This window comes from Equus caballus, chromosome 18 (assembly GCF_041296265.1).
Source record: "Equus caballus isolate H_3958 breed thoroughbred chromosome 18, TB-T2T, whole genome shotgun sequence".
NCBI classification, from domain to species: domain Eukaryota; kingdom Metazoa; phylum Chordata; class Mammalia; order Perissodactyla; family Equidae; genus Equus; species Equus caballus.
The window spans coordinates 42430390-42447842 of record NC_091701.1 but is presented as its reverse complement, the minus strand read 5'-3'; the positions used below and the strand labels follow the sequence as shown (position 1 = coordinate 42447842).

The following is a 17453-nucleotide window of genomic DNA, read 5'->3' as shown; positions in this document are numbered from 1 at the left end:
AAGAGGCACAGAGCCATGGACCAGAAGGACAGTCTTAGTCTTGTGTTTGAATGGCAAGCATCCCAACAATGAAGGAGGTTGTTCATGGGAAACATTAGGAAGAAGGGTAGGGACCAACATCTCTTGAGGTAATATTATTTGCCAGGTGCTTTAAATAAACTACCTTATTTTAATCTTCCCTCTGCAGGAGCATATATTATCTCCCATTTCCAGATAAGGAAACTGAGCTTCAAAAGGTCAAATAAGTTGACTAGGGTCACAGAATTAGAAAATGGAAGACCCAGATAAATCCAGGTCTCTCTGATGTGAAAGTCCAATCTCTACCTCGTTCACGCTAATTTAGTTTTGATTTTATTTTTAATTAAAGCCATACATATCTATATTTTAATGAGTCACATAACTTCACAAAGCTTAAGAGAAACAGTAGTCCTTTGCCCTCCTCCCCACCCTCCCCATTTCCTGCTTTACCTTGGCAACAATTTTCAGCTCTTTTGGTTGATTCCTTTTGGTATTTATCTCTGTTATCTCTAAATAACATGCTAATATTGCCACTATTGATTTCTCAGTTTTACTTGTTTTCCCACTATGCATGGGAAGGATTCAGCTCTCTTTTTGCCCCCCTCCCTGTACTTTCTGTCATCCCCATTCTCCCAATTATATCCTATTTTTGGATATGATTTGGATTAGCATTCAACTTTTACTTTGTCTTTTTTTTTTTTTTAAGATTGGCCCTGAGCTAACATCTGTTGCCAAGCTTCCTTTCTTTTTCCCCCCTCCCCAAAGCCCCAGTACATAGTTGTATATCCTAGTTGGAGGTCCTGCTAGTTTTTCTATGGGGGACGCCATCTCAGCATGGCTTGACGAGCAGTTTTATGTCTGTGCCTAGGATCCGAACTTGTGAACCATGGGCAGCCAAAGTGAAGCACGCAAACTTAACCACTGTGCAAACTTAACCACTATGCCACCGGGCTGGCCCCCAAGCTTTACTTTCTTAGGACTATGCAATGCTATTCACTGCTGAGTCATATACTATACTATGGCTCCTTTACCTTTCCCGAAAAACCTTTTTGCCCTGAAAAAACTTTTTGCTTTATTTTTTATTATCACTAATACAACTCCTTAATTTATTCAGACAGTTCAGTTACTCTATCAATTTCATCTCAGAGGAAAGCCTTCATCTTGTGACCTTCTTCCACCTTGAATTTGAGGATTCCCTCTGTTCACCTCTCTCTAGCTGAATCACTCATTTTCAGTATCCCAAATCTTCATCTCTGTTGTTTTACTCTCCTATTTGGTGGAGCAAATCCTTAGTAGCTTCCTGAGAAAGAGTGTGTGAAGTAAATTTTTTTGAGAACTTGCATAACCGAAAATATTTTTACTCTACCCTCAGATTTTACTGACAGTTTGCCAGGTTAAGAGTTTTAGGTTGGAAATAATTTTTCCTCAGAATTTTGAAAGCTTTACTATGCTCTCTTCTAGCTTCCATTTGTTTTTGTTAAAGTACAGAGCCACTCTGAATTCTGATTTTGTACTTAACCCATCTGGACATTCATCCTTCAGTTCTTGGAAATTCTCTCAAATTATATTTTCGGCAATTTTAGTCCTTCTGTGTCCCTTTCTGGAAGGAGTTCCTTTCTGGAACTCCTACTATCTGGATGGCGAATCTTCTGAAGTTGTACTCTAATTCCTCCCACCCTCCTTCTCCCTTTTAAATGAACTTTTCTTATTTCATAGATAAAATATCTTAAGGCTGTTGTCTTTGGCAACCAGTATCATGCTGCCAAATGACAGTTAACCAATTCTGAATAAAGTAATAAAGGTAAGTAGTGGTGCTTCCAGAGCCCCACTGAGGCTGGGGTTGTGTGAACCAAACAATGTTCCACCACCAACTGCCCAGTTCAACCACAGGAGCTCAACTTTAATTAGTTATATATATCGGGACTTCAAGTTTAAAAAGAATCGCAGGCTTAAAGGTAGATTCCCACCACCCCCACCCCAGAATGATTTACAATTCTTTAATAAGGTCTACTTTTTGTGGGGCTGTAAAGGCAAGTGTGGGTGATCTGGGGGGTGGGAAAGGCCCCTCTGCTGGGTTTCCCCCACTGCTGAGACAATTCTGCTTCTGGGTAAGTGTTCTGCTAGGGTTCACACTTGTGGTGAGAGGTCAGTTTAAATCTAAAGCAGTTTCAGGATGGGGAAGGAAATCACCTTGGGTAACTGTTACCTCTTCCACTCTACCCTAGAAAAAAAATCACCTGCTTTTCCTAACCCCTTGGGGTATGAATAATAATAAGAGTTCACATTCTATTTCAGAAAAGTTACCACCTTAGCAAACAAAGAAGTGAATAAGTGAGAGATACATCCTGTCTTTTCTATATCTTAGCCCTGTGTTCCCCTCTTCACCCACAAAAAGCATCAGAAGCAAAAAGCAGAAAATAAGAACATCCTCTAAAAGGACATCCTCTGTCATAGATGGTTAAGTAAATCTTTAAAGACACTCAAAAGTATGTGTGTTTTCCTTACCCGAAGAAAGGTAATGTCACTCCTAACATTTACTTAGGCTCATTTCCCACTTTTAAGAGAGTTCCATAACACAAGCAGCCAATTCTCCAAAATGACAACTTGCATTTCTGTTCTCACTTTCCAGGTTGTAAACTTTGGTGATGGATATACCCACTGCACTACACTGTTACTGTGTTCCAATCAGGGAACTGAAATAACAGAAACTAATATCATAGATCCAGCAGTGTCAGAATTTGGATTTTGTATTTTTTCCATAAACTGGTTGGCTAAATGCATCAAGATAAACAAGGTAAGACAACCCCAATGATCAAACCTAAAGCTCCTCAGATCAGGTTCTCCATTTTGCTGGATGTTAGAATATGATGAAACTTTTTGTGCTATCTTCTAAGAGTTAAGAGAAGACTTCAGAGTCAAAGACCACACCCATGAGTCTCAGCTTTGCTTCACTTCCTTTTTTCTCCAGTAGTACTTCTTTCTCTCAGACTGTTTAACAAATTCTATGGGTTGAAGTGCACAACTAAACAGTATAACACCAAAAGGGAAAAGGCATATGAAGTCCTACCCTCTGAGGTGGACAGAAACATGGCACTGCTCAGTTAGCTTGCTCAGCCACTAAGGGGTATCCTCTCCCCTGAGGAGGGGCATGTTAGAATTTGGAGATGGCAGGGAGGTGGGGGTGGAGGGGAGGTCGGGCGAATACAGTTTAAAAATGGCTATTTAATGTTAAAAATCTGTTTTCATAAACTGTATAAAGTAGGGCTCTGTAGAATATTCTTGGATGGGGGAATCTACAAGAGAAAGTTTATATTCAGTATGAGGAGGTGTAAGAGAGGACTGTGTGGAAGGACGGGTACATATCAAACTCTCCTAGGACTTGTGAGATTTTAATGTTTATCAAAAAGGAAATATGGATTTAAAAAGGTTGAGAAACATCAGTATCAAGGGAAATGCATTTCTAGTTTAGGGATAGCAAATATATGCAGTCATGAATTACATTATAGTAAATGCCACATAATAAATGGTTATGAATAGTAAAATCAATTAAATATCCCACAATAACACAGGATTTTCTTCAAGCAATTTTAAAAAATGTATTATTTTGAAGGGACTTGAGTCCCTGACTTCCGTCCTTATAGAAAGTCACTCCCCATAGCAAAATTACCTGATTGTGTTTGTTCTGCTGCTCAAGAGAACAATTCTTCATGCCTCATTCCACCGCAAACATTCAAGGATTCTCATAACTTACAGAATCCTTGAATTCATATAACTTCTATGCAACTTACTACGTAACCGTCGAAATGGAACTCATTATTTTTCTTAGTCCATTCAATTTCTAATAATTTCTTATGGCAATGACTTGAAAGACAGACTTTGTTTTCACTGTTAACAAACTATTTTCAATAGACTCTTCTTCTTTGCAAAGGAAAAGTACTGGTAAGTGAAAGCTACTGCGGATCATCGGTGCTCAAACTCTTTACTCTCATAATTTAGTAGAGACAATTAACATCCTGGAGTATCTCTGAAGGTAAAAGGAAGAACACACAGGCTTCTGTACAGGACATTTCCCCCGTGAGACAAACAACTATCATTATTATATACTTTCCAAACTCTTTTTCTTAAAAAAATAAGTCCCTTAAGAAATGTTTTTCCTGGTTGAATAACAATGTGAATACATTCAACACTACTGAACTGCACACTTAAAAATAGTTAAGATGGTAAATTTCACGTTATGTGTATTCTACCACAATTAAAAAATATGTTCCTATAGACTAGTGATTGAAAAACTATAATATGTATTACATAGGTTCCAAAGCCTTGTCAGTTGTGAAGGACCTAGTACCACTGCCTATTCCAATCCTCCTCAACTTTTTTGAACAGCTGTCAAATATTGCACCTAATTCAAAAGACTTTGTACATTAATCAGCCACCTACTCGCAAGTAATTCATTTCATATTCTCTGTTATCCTTTTTTGAAGATGACTCAGAACCTTGGTCCTGGACTATCAACAGATTTTTGTTACCTATCCTAGATAATAGCCTTCTCTTTCCCTCTACCAATGAGTGAAAACCACAGCAGCAAGCATGGGAGATAGCGGGGGGAATGACAGCCACAACATAAATCCTACAGCAAATAGAAACTAAAACTTGGCTTGACACAACTAAACACAAACAAGTTGAAATTAAACGGTAATATTCGTGTTTATAAGGTGTTAGAAAACAAAAAGTATAAATAGTAATAACAGCTAATCAGCTAACGCAAGACATCAGATTAGTTAGAACAGTGAAGTTTTACATCAATAGGCTATTTTTATTTACCATTTACTTTTGGATAACTGGTATGGTTTTAAAAAACATGCAAAGTCATTCTTTGTCACAGAGAATGCCCCCAAACCATGTCAATAATTATTTTTTCTAGATTAACAATCAACTAAAATACTCAAATATCTAAGCATTCACATAATGCCTACATCCCTCTGTAAATACCACTTATGACTGTCTTGAAGTATCCTCCACAGTTCACAAATGTACACTGCTAAATTATATTACCTGCCTAAGGTCATATTTTTTAAAGTGATCAAAAAGTGTTTGATATCATTTATAGAAGTTAATAACTCTACCAAAGATTACATAATACACTATCAACCACATATTAACAGTAAACTATTAGTTGAGTAAAAAGATGGGCTTTGCTTAGATGGTTTTTATTCCTTAGAAGCAGCCCTGCTCTATGTGTGTGCACACACCACGCACCTACCTAGACTGTGCTAATGATTTTCACTTCATATTAAATAAGTACAAGCATGCTGAGCTTATGTATTTTCTCACCCACTCATTTTGAAACTCCTTATGGGATTTGGCTACAGTAGAATGTCAGCTTGGTTATTACGTCTAAAGTAAGAAATTTCCCAGCAAAATTGGGAAGCAAATGACGACAAAGTGAAACTGACGCTTTCCCAGCTGAGTTTCACTCTTGGTTTCTTTCAGGGCATAGAAGAACTTGCCCATGCAGAAGTAACACCCTTTCTTCTATAATATAACTGGAATAGAGGAGAGGAGACGATGACTTTTGGACAGAAAATCCTTTTATTATCAGTATCAGCCTACCTACAGCATTTTCCCTGACCATAAAAAAGAAGGGAGGGAGGAGAAGTGGAAAAAATGACCAGGATCAGTACAGCAGTTCTTTGTTCTCAACATTACTGGTGTTTCAGACCCTTTCATTTATTTGGATATACTCTAAGGAGTTTTTGTTTGTTCACTTTTTAGAGTTCTGGACCTTTTTGCTGAATATTGTTGCTGTTTTAAGAACAAGGTACTTTCAGGACAAGATGGTTTCATAAGTTAATTCTTTCAGACTTTCAAAGAACAGAGCGCTCTTATGCTATTTAAACTACTTCAGAGCAGAGAAAGAACTCTTCCCACTTCTTTTTAGGAAACTAGCATAACCTTAACATCAAACTCTGGCAAAGATAACACAGAAAAAGAGGACTATAGATGAAACTCAATTATTGCTATTACATGAAAATGTGACCAAAAAGGAACCCATATACTTAAATATTACACCATGACCAAGTGTAAGGTTGGTTCACAAACTGGAAATCTACGAAAATAATTCACCATCCTAATAGATCAAAGAAGAAAAGCACACGATGGGCCAAAAAACCACAAGACAAAATTCAACTTCCATTCCAGATAAAAACGTTTAGTTAAGTAGTAATGAAAAGACATCATGTAACAACAAGAACTATATCGACCAAATAAACACTCAACATCTATTATTTAAAACTGTTCTCAATGCAAACAGAAAAAAAAAAAAGACGATGACTTTGGACACAATCCAAAATCCACTCTCTGCAAAAATCCTAGTAAGCTAGAAATATTAAAGACATTTCCTTGATAAATAAAATTTATCGAAAATTAACAGTAAACCTTGTATTTAATGATAACCTAAAAAATTAGATAAGGATAGCCAGAATCACTATTATATCACTGTTCTAGAGAAACTGGCAATTCATTAAATCAAAGAAAGAAGTATAAAGGAAGAGATGATATTTAAATGATTGTTTTCCTAGAAATTCAAGACAATTTATTAAAAATAATAAGTTTAGAAAATTGGCCAGATATATAAACATTCATCTACATAACAGCCACAAAATATCAGTGAATATAAGAGCTAAAACACCAAAAGGATTATTTTAATGAAATATAACAGTTTATTTAAAATTTTACCTGAAAGAGAACATAATATTCAAGAAAATTTTGAAAAAGACAAATGAAGAGACTTGCTTTATGAATTACGAAAAGTGCCATAATCAAAGAGATTGGTAGTTGTATAGGAAGAGAGAAACAGAACAAAGCAACAGAAAAGTCCAAAAAAAGACCCAGGTACATGTGGAAACTATATTAAGGTAATATATCTAGTCAGTTGGGAATAGGTTGATTTCAAGAAAAATGGCTATATCCTTAACTTATACAATGTACAAAAAAACCTTTCAGATGTCTTAACGAGTAAAGCACAAAAAAACGATAATAAGAATTAAGAGACAATATAGGAAAATATTTTAATTTTTCAGTGGGGACTGCCTTCTCAAGCAATACAAAACCTGGACATTTTAAGCCAAAAGACTGACAGTTGTCGAAACTATATGCCATATATTTCACAAAGGACTAATATATCTGTATTCTAATGAAATGTAGAAAAGTAAATGTGAAGAATAAAGGGCAAAATATACGGACAGGCCATATTAAGAGATGGTTAACTATGTTATGGTCCATCCAAAGGAATATCATGCTGATATTAAGATAAAGTAGAGCTACATATGACAAGATTTCCATCATATATTTTATCTGGAAAAGCAGCTAAGAGAATGGTATGCATACATAACCTCATTTTCACAAGAAAGCAAAACAACATGTTTACGTACTTATAAGAGAGATGTGGAAGGCCTTGGAGTACCTATGGTTGGGGAACGGGCAGAGGAGGAGCTTCATTTTTTGCTTTATACATGGTCGTTTCATTTTTAGGGCTTTCCTTCCCTCTCAAATGATGAGGACAATTTTCAACGGAATACAGTGCTCGCTTCTCTTCTGCCTCTCGTTTGAAAAGTGTATTGCAACCGTGGTAAGGAGGGAGATCATTTTATTTTCCTTCACTTTCATGGCACCTCACTTCCTGTACTACCATTTCTCCCTTATGATAACTTGTCAAAAGCATCTGTGAAGTAAATGACACTTTACATAGCAAGGCTGCTCCACTTTTGCTTGTGACAGCCTAACAGTGAGGGAAACACAACTCCTCTTTGGTTTGAGTACCTTCCCTTTTCTTTCTTCACTTCTTGACAAGCACGGCTTTTTACACCTGTTAACTCTTTGCTAGTCCGTTGACACCGGGGTGGGGCCTCTACCTAACACCTGGTTTGCTTTTGCTCTTTCCGCCTCTGCCACCCATTCTCTCCGTGACCCTCGGGGAAGTTACCCAACTTCTCATTGACAAGGTTATGATGACACCCCACAGGAAAGCAGAGAGCGGAACTGTGCAACAACCTTGGGAAAAACAACAGAAAGAACCTAGTAAGAAGTTTGCGAAAGAGTAAGCACAGTAGTACTAGCTCCTGGAAGGGTGCCTGGGACGCTCCTGACGAGGTCCAGCGCTCACTGTGACACCGCAAGCCCCGCCTGCCCCGTCTCGCGGCGGAGCACTGCAGTCCAGCGAGCTGCCGACGCCGAGGGGGCAGGCGCCCTCCCCGGGAGCGTCGCGGCGGGCCGGCGTGGCGGCGCTGACGTCGCGGGCCCGGAAAGCCCCTCCCGGGTCCGCTCCGAGAAGCGGCCCCGGCTGGTTCCTCTCGCACAAAGTCCCTCCCCACTCGGAGCACTAGTAGTCTCCGCGGCTTCTCTCCCGGCGGCGCCTATCCTGCCAGCGCGTCCCTCTTGCTCACACACACACAAGTTCTCCGTCGGCGCGCGCGACGGATTCGGACACACCAACTCGCTCACGAAGTTTCTTACTCACAGTTCAAGGGTTCCACGCCGGTCTCTTAAGCCTCGGGTCGGCGGCGCCGGGCCGAGTGACTCCAACCGGAAGTTGTTTTCCGTTCCAGTTCAGAGAGCAGCGCCTGCGCGTGGAGCCATTTAACCCTTCACCCTCCACCCCGCCAGGTCAGGCCTTGCCCCTCCCGGCCAGGCCCCGCCCCCTCGCCCCACCCATCCAAGCGACGCCCAGCGAAGCCCCGCCCCACCTCGCAGGGAAAACCACAGGCGCAGAGAGGCGTCCAGTGTCAAGTTTAAAGGTCACCTGAGGGTCTTGGCTAGATTTTTGCCAAACAATAAATAACTAGGTCTAACATCACTCTGTATGTGAGTTAGCGTACACGAGAATCACCTGAGAGGCTTGTTAAAGATGTAGATTCACCGACTCACCCGTGGAGATTCCTAGACTTCAGAGCAACTGGGGTGAAGCCTAGGAATCTGCGTTTTCTACAAATCCTCATGTGGATGTGGTTAAGATGCACACTCTGAGAAACGCTACACACACACACACACACACACACACCCGTTTAGTTTTTCTCTAACACCTTTCACTAAATGAACTTGCTAAAGTTGGTTAGTAAATGCAAGAAGACCTTTATCAGAAAATTTCCCGTGAACTTCCCCGTTACTCCATTTCCTAGCTATTCTTGAATATTCTCAAGATAGACATTTTTGAGAGATACCTCAGGAAAAGTGTTTGTACTCCCAATTTTAGCTCAGATACCTACTGGCTCAGGCAAGTTGCTTAATCTAATGAACCTTAATATTTTTATCCGGCAAATGAGGACAATGATAACCTACTTCACTGGGTGGATGGTTGGGAGGATCAATCCGATAACGTGAGCGAAAGCACACAGTAAAGTCTGGAATGCTCTGCAAACGAAAGGTGTTGTCCGCCGTCATTTTTGTCAGGCTGGCTCCTTCCCACCAGCAAGGTTTTCCCTGGGGTTCCTTTCAGGAAAAGTGCGCAGTCAAATCCACAGCACGTGTGGAAGCTTACTGAGATCACTGAAGGCTGGGACTGTCCATGTTGACTGGAGCACGATTGCATCTGGCTGAATGCGTGTAGCACTCTCAGAAGCTTCTGTGGTGATGACCTATTTATTTATTTAATTTAAAAATATTTTTAAAACTCACTGCTTGTGCACATGTCTGACGTGGGTCAATGGTGTCTGAAAAAGACCTTACCACCAAGCACAAGCGTACTAAGGATGTTGAAATAGCAATTTGATAGCCTAGACTAAAATGACCAGGAATACTATGTACTGTTGTCATGTAGAGCCTGCTCCAGAACATAGCTTTATATCCATGGACTTGATGAAACTTCCAAAGCTGAGAACTCTCCTGTCTTACTGATCCTAGCTAAGACATGCCTGAACAGGTCTTCAGCTCGTGATTCTTTCTTCATCCTGAAAGGTTCAAGCCTGGCTCTGGAATTCTTGAGCTTCATTTTTTTCTGGTCATATGGTCCCATATGACTTAGAAGCTGCTGTCTCCCCAGGGGAATACAGCATCTTACTCCTTCTGCTGGAGCTGGAAGATCAGGTTCTGGCTGCCCCAATTTCTCCCTGCACTTCTGAACCACGATGTTTGCACTTCTTTCTTTAGGCTGATAAGTGCAAGGATTTAAAAACCTGCCAAGTTGCAGTGCATTTTCGAATATTGGGCTTACTTTTAAAACTCAAAGCCAAAATATGGTTTAAAAAACTTCTTTTTAACAAACAGAAACTTCTTGTTATAGCATTATGATCAGCTGAACAGTTTTCTTGTAATAAGTAATCGAGATTTCCCATATGCTCCCTCCCTCAACACGTGCATAAGCCTCTTCCATTATCAACATCTCCCACCAGAGTGGTACATTTGTTACAGTGGATGAACCTACATTGACACATCATTATCATCCAAAGTCCATAGTTTATGTTATGTACAACACCAAGAGTTTGGACAGATGTATAATGGTATTTATTCACCATTATAGTATCATACTATACTAGTTTCACTACCCCAAAACTACTCTGTACTCCACTTCTTCATCCCTCCCTTTCCCCCGTCCCTGGTAACTACTGATGTCTTTGCTGTCTCCATAGTTCTGCCTTTTCCAAAATGTCATATAGTTGGAATCATACAGTATGTATGCTCTTCAGATTGGCTTCTTTCACCTAGTAACATGCATTTGAATTTCCTTCATGTCTTTTCATGGCTTGATAGCTCATTTCTTAGTACTGAATAATATTCCATTGTCTGAATGTACCACAGTTTATTTATCCATTCACCTGCTGAAGGATATCTTGGTTGCTTCCAAGTTTTGGCAATTATGAGTAAAGCTGCTATAAACATTAGTGTTCAGGTTTTGTGTGGACATAAGTTTTCAACTCCTTTGGGTAAATACCAAGGAGCGCAATTGCTGGATCATATGGTAAGAATATGTTTAGTTTTATAAGAAACCAGGAAAATGTCTTCCAAAGTGGCTATACCATTTTGCATCCCCACTAGCAATGAATGAGAATTCTTATTGCTCTACATCCTGCCCAGCATTTGGTGTTGTCAGTGTTCCAGATTTTGGCCATTCTAATAGCTGAATAGTGGTATCTCAGTGTGTTTTAATTTTCGTTTCCCTGATGACATATGATGTGGAGCATCTTTTCATTTGGTTGTTTGCCATCTGTATATACTCTTTGGTGAGGTATCTGTTAAGGTCTTTGGCCCATTTTAAAATTGGGGTTTTTTTATTGTTGAATTTTAAGAGTTCTTTGTGTATTTTGGATAACACCCCTTATCAGATGTATCTTTTGCAAATATTTTCTCCAAGTTGTGGCTTGTCTTTTTATTCTCTTGACAGTGTCCTTTGCAGAGCAGAAATTTTTAATTTTAATGAAGTCCAACTTATCCAGCACTTCTTTTAAACAAATTGAAGGAGCTGCTTCAACGATTTCTAATTAAAATAGTAGAATTTAATAGTACACTCAGAATCTAAAACTGAGTGCATAAGCATTTTGAAATGTGGGAGTGCTAAAAACTGTGAATAAGGAAGAAAAAATTAAACATACACTTTTTTAAATATATATTTTTCTATTTCCACTCCTATGATGTTGTAGTTATGAAGAGAAATGGCTGCGTACTTCTCCAATGTGTGAAACATACGTGAATGCTGGAGTAGATGGATGAGTTTTGTACTAAAACAGTGTCAGACATTTTCCTTTTTCTATAATGATGATGAATATTTTAGAATTGACATGAAGTATATTTTGTTAAGGTTAGGAATTGAGTTGAGAGGTTTATTTGAGGAATAATCTTTTAAAAGAATGACATAATTTCACTCCAATTTTCCTTTACTTATATTATTATATACCTCAGTTTAGCAAGCAGTACTATGGGGTAGGGTGGAATGAAAATGAGAACTGTAACCTTATTAAAAATATTTTAGGACCTATTTTCAAAACTGCTTAATATTTTTATTGAGAGTTCTGAATATAAATCTAGGGACAAGGAAAGCTGCCAGTATAAACACTTACTACAACTTGGAATGTCAGGTATGCATCAATGATCTCAGTTAAATCTTTGATGTGAATTGTGGCTATTAATAGAATCTGGTTGACTTCTGATTTAGGATGACATCTGGACTAGCTGTTTGTGTCTCCAGACTCTCAAACTAAATGCCTAATGAAAAATATGAGAACTCATAATAGCATCAAAAGGCAGGATTGATAACCAGGCCCAGCAAATATGACTGAGTATACTGCTCCCTCAACAGGGCACGCAGCTGACAGAGGTGCTCACTTGTCAAGCTTTGCTGCCTTTGGCCTGAGACTTCCCCAGAGGGGTGTCTTTTTCTAAGTCAAAAAAGGCATCAAAAGAGTAGCTGCTGAAAAGCATCCTAGTGACAAAATTTGACAGGATTTTCCACCATTTGCAAGAACTGTGGGCCTGAAGTGGACATGAACTTTGTTGTTTGAAGGTAAGTAGATCTGCTGGCCTGAAGGATAGTAAGAAAGGTCTCTGCCTCATGGCACCTAGTAGTGAATTAACCTCACTACTATGTGTTACCTACAAGTAGTATTTTATACCTCCTTGCCCCAAAGCCCTCATTAGTGCTTCTATTATTCATTTTGGAACTATGATTTGGAGTATACCAACATGATCCCAATGGAAATGGATAGAAGTGATGCTTTGTATTTAAGGATATGTGAAGCCAATAATGAAAGGGGCTGGGCAGACAGGGCTATGTGTTTGACTCTGGAAGTTTAATTTTGCAGATATAGTTCCTATCAAGGAAAAGACCAATGATTGTTTCTGATTAACCAGGAATTCTCCTCTTTTTAGTAAAATAACTAGGCAATAAGGATGAGGGATCTCACCTTGGGCCAATACCCATAGTGACAAAATTGATAAATGTCAGCTTTAGGCCAAAAATTTAGCTGTAAACTGTGCATGTCTACTTGTCTCTCAGCTTAAGATCTGTGCTGAGGAACTAATATAAATCAGGCAGATAATGAGAAGAACCAAGAAAAATCCATATGTCTGGTTAGTAAGGGCTGCTCAAGGCTTGGAGTGAGTAAATACAAGACAAAGCATCCCTTTGAAAAGATTATACTGCATAAAAGAAGAAGGACAGAGTCCTCAAAATGCAGGGAAAGTGAACACTTTGGAAAATGGTTTCCCAGAAGTGTAAGTAAATGGAAAGAATCGGCTTTGTATTTTCTATGAAACAAGAGATAAAATATAAGTCAAGAGATTGGACTAAAATAAGGAGGGACCTAGTTAAGAGGCAGGGAGAAATGAAAACAAAGTTGGATAGGTTAAAGCTGTAAAGACATAGAACATACAATGGCAAAATTCAAATATTATTTGGACATAATCAAGGATATAATCAATACTGCAGAATATTAAATCAATGATTAAAGTAAAGGCTTGAAAACTCTTTCAGAATGTGAACGGAAAGGACAAATAGATGAAAACCGCTACACGAAACAGTGGAAAAGATAGTGCTCCAACTTTTTCCTGAAGAAGAGATCAGAGTAAAGAAAACAGAAGTAGCAACCAAAGATATATCAGAAGATGTCTGAAGTAATACTTTGATCCAAAGCAATTAGAGATAACAAGGACTCAATAAATTTTGAAACATATTAGTGAATTAAAGGAGACCATACACTTTGACCTATTCTGATAAAAATTTCAATATTAAATGATTTATCAATTTATTAAGCAAATATTTCGTGAGTGTTTGCTATGCGCTAAAAGTTAAGGATACAAAGATGACCAAGAAACAGTCCTAACTTAAAAGAACTTAGTGTGTATTGTGGGTGACTAAACATACAAGAAGTGGGCAATTACTACACACTGTGGTATTACAATATTACAATAACGATAAGTATAAGGTACTCTAAAAACACATTGAAGAGGCCTTAGTCTAGGTTTGAGAGGGTGAGGGAAGGCTTCCTTTATCTATGGGAAGAATTCAACAAGAATCCAGGCCAAATAAATAAATAAATAAATAAACTTGCAAAGGAAGGAAAAGAAAGAAAAATAAACTTATCTTCAATATTAAACTTCAGAAGCTAAATAGAATTAAATTGCCTGGGAAGGGTTTGATTTATAAAGTCTACACCCACTCAAGTTATCATTCACATAGGAAAGGAAAATAAAGACATTCTTAGATATCTCAATGTTCAGAAATATACCACCCATTTCCTGAAATAGTTGAAGATACACTTCAGTTAGTCCAAAATGGAATTAAAATAAAAAAACCCAAGAAAGATGAAATTATGATATAAAAGAAATATTTGTAAATATTTGAAATAATTTAAATATTGGACTAAGTAAAAACTTGTTGCAAATGTAATGAGAATATTAAAAGTAATTTTTAAGACATAAGATACAAGTCTAAAGAAATAATTAAATAATAATACTTTCTGAACTTCCTGATTATAGCAACAAAACCTCATGTGGGTGGATGAGAGGTAGCAGGAAGTAAAAAGTTTTAATTTACTCATTTTCTTGTCTTCTATATGCAGAAATAATAAGATCTTATTCTATGATAATTTAACACATATTATTGTAGTTTTTTTAATATGTAAAGGTAAATAACTATAAGTAGAATTAAAAATTGTTTGTTTATTTCTTTGTTAATAGAGGAAGTAAGAAAACATTGCCCATATAACAAAGACATAAAACTCTTATTTCCCAACATTTAATCAATCACTAAATAAGGTAATGCCTGTGAGTACTCCTTTGCAACATTTCTTGCCTGCATATACTCACTGTTCCCATTGCTGCACTCTGTCCTCATTGCCACTTTCTGTCTCTATTGCCACCCCTTGTTCAAGCCACCATCAATTTGTATTTACCATACTATCTTCCTAACTGTTCTCCTCGCTTTCTCTCTTGTCAAATTCTAGATGTTATTATGTTCCTGTGTCACCTAAAATCACTCATTGGCTTCCTATTACCCTCAGGATAAAATCTAAATTCTAAGCATGATATAAGGCTTCTTCCTACTTCTCTAGACTCATATCCTGCCTCTTCCTCCTGGTGATTTTGGGCTTTTTTCAATAACTCAAATGCTCCCTGTTCTGTCCTTTTCTGGTGTTTGCTGATGTGGTTTCCTCATCCTAGAACGTGTTTCCCTCACATTTCACCTGGTCTTTTGAGGTCTTAGTGGAATGGTCTGATTCTAAGCAGGGCCTCACTTGACTCTCCTTCCACGTTAGAACTGTGGGCTCAGCTATGGGCTCCCATTTCACCCTGTCCTTTCCCCTTTGTCATACATCACACTTGAAATTCCAAGATACATATTTGGATATTTTTGAAGTTAGGATGGCTATTACAACTGATCTTAAAGAAACTTGCAACCATCAGTCTGATGCCTAAGTGGTCATTGCCCCCACAAAGGCAAACCCAAGCTGAGAGAGGCTAACGCATGCTGGTTATAAGTGAGAAATCTGAGTTAAAATTGCCTCATTCATATGTTAGTATTGCCATTTACTAACCATATGACTTTACTAACCATGCGCCTCTGTTTCTCCATCTGTCAAATGCAGATTATAATGATATTTGCCTAAAAGATTGTGTGTATATATATATGTGTACAATGAGATAATATATGAACAGGGTCTGGTCTATAGGAGGGACTCAATAAATATTAGTTAATATGGATAGTTTCTGTAGCTTAAGTAGGTAGTTCTACATGTAGTTGATATTTAATTTAAATAAGTAGCCATAATTATCATTTAAAATATTTTTAAAAGTTCACCCTGAGAAAATGTAGACATTGGATTTAATAGAAGATTTTAAATTAATTGTCTTAAATACTCCCAAAGAGCTAAAGGAAAGCTTGGACAAAGAACCAAGGAAATCAGAAAAATGATGTATGGACAAAATGGTAATATCAATACAGAGTTAGAAATTATAGAAAGGAATCAAATAGAAGTTCTGGAACTGAGCAGTACAGTAAGTAAAACAAAAAATTCATTAGAGGGGTTTGGCAGCAGATTTGAGCAGGCAGAAGAAAGAGTCAGTGAATGTGATGAGAAGACAATTGAAGTTATCCAGTTGTAGGAGGAGAAAGAATAAAGAAAAGTGAATAGAGCCTAATAGACCTGCAGGACACTATCCAAAAAATCAATATGTATATGCATTATGGAAGTTCTCAAGAAGTGAGAGAAAAGGAGCAGAAAAAATATTTGAAGAAATAATGGCTGAAAGCTTCCCAATTTGATAAAAGACAGAATCTGAACATTCAAGAAGCTCAATGAACTCCACTAGGATAAACTCAAAGAGATCCACACTGAGGCACATTATAATCAAACCACTGAGAGCCAAAGATGAGAGAATCTTGAAAGTATAAGAGAGTAGTGACTCATTGTGTACAATGGATCCACAGTAAGATTAACAGCTAATTTCACTTTGAAATCATGAAAGTCAGAAGACAGTGGGATGACATATTTAAAGTGCTTTTAAAAAGGTGTCAACCAAGAATTTTTTATCTGGCAAAACTATTCTTAAAAAATGAAGGAGAAATTAAGACATTCTGAGATTTAAAAAAAAAAGCTGAAGGAGTTCATTGCTAGTAGACTTACTCTATAAGAAATGATAAAGGGAGTCTTCAGGCTCAAATAAAGGGCCATTTGACAATAATTCAAAGCCATACAAATAAATAAACTTTGGTAAAGGCAACTACTTATATAAGTATAAAACCCAGCATGATTGTATTTTTAATTTATAACTTCTCTTTTTATTTCCTACATGTTTTAAAAGAAAAACACTTAAAAATAATTATAAATCTATGTTAATGGGCACACAATATATAAAGATGAAATTTGTGATTACAACAACATAAGGGAGGGAACTAAACTGTATAGGAGTAAAGTTTTTGTATATTATTGAAGCTAAGTTGGTATTAATTCAATTAGATTGTTATAAATTTAAGTTGCTAATTTTAATCCCCATGGTAACCACTAAGACAATATCTAAAAAATGACACAAAAAAGAAAATGAGAAGGAAATAAAATGGTACACAGCAAAGAATCAATTAAACACAAAAGAAGGCAGTAATGGGGGAAATGAGGAACAGAAAAATGGTAGAGGGCATACAGAAATCAAATAGAAACATGTCAGAAGTAAGACCTTCCTTATCAGTAATTACTTTAAATATAAATGGATTAACCTTTCCAATCAAAAGGCAGGGCTTGGCAGACTGGATAGTACAACATGGTCAAACTATATACTATCTACAAGCAACTTACTTTAGATCCAAAGACACAAATAAATTGAAAGTAAAAAGATAGAAAAAGATTTTCCATGCAAATAGTAACCAAAAGAGAGATGAGGCAGCTATAATAATATCAGACAAAATAGCTTTTAATTCAAAAACTGTTACAAGAGACAAAGAAGGATCTTCTATATTG

General features: G+C 37.4%; 1 protein-coding gene across 22 annotated transcripts in view; it reads right to left on the bottom strand.

The window, feature by feature from the left end:
- Nucleotides 1–17453, bottom strand: part of TANK (TRAF family member associated NFKB activator) — an 86575-nt gene that overhangs the window by 61503 nt on the left and 7619 nt on the right. For 8 of the 22 annotated variants that reach the window (XR_011428510.1, XR_011428508.1, XR_011428511.1 and 5 more), the window contains exon 1: nt 8534–8642. The exons of 10 other annotated variants lie outside the window; for them this stretch is intronic. The gene's annotated coding sequence lies outside the window, so the exon portion shown is untranslated. Of the gene's footprint in view, nt 1–8533; nt 8643–17453 lie in introns of those variants that run through there. 4 more of the 22 variants (XR_011428504.1, XM_070241877.1, XM_070241879.1 and 1 more) reach the window with 1 other exon arrangement.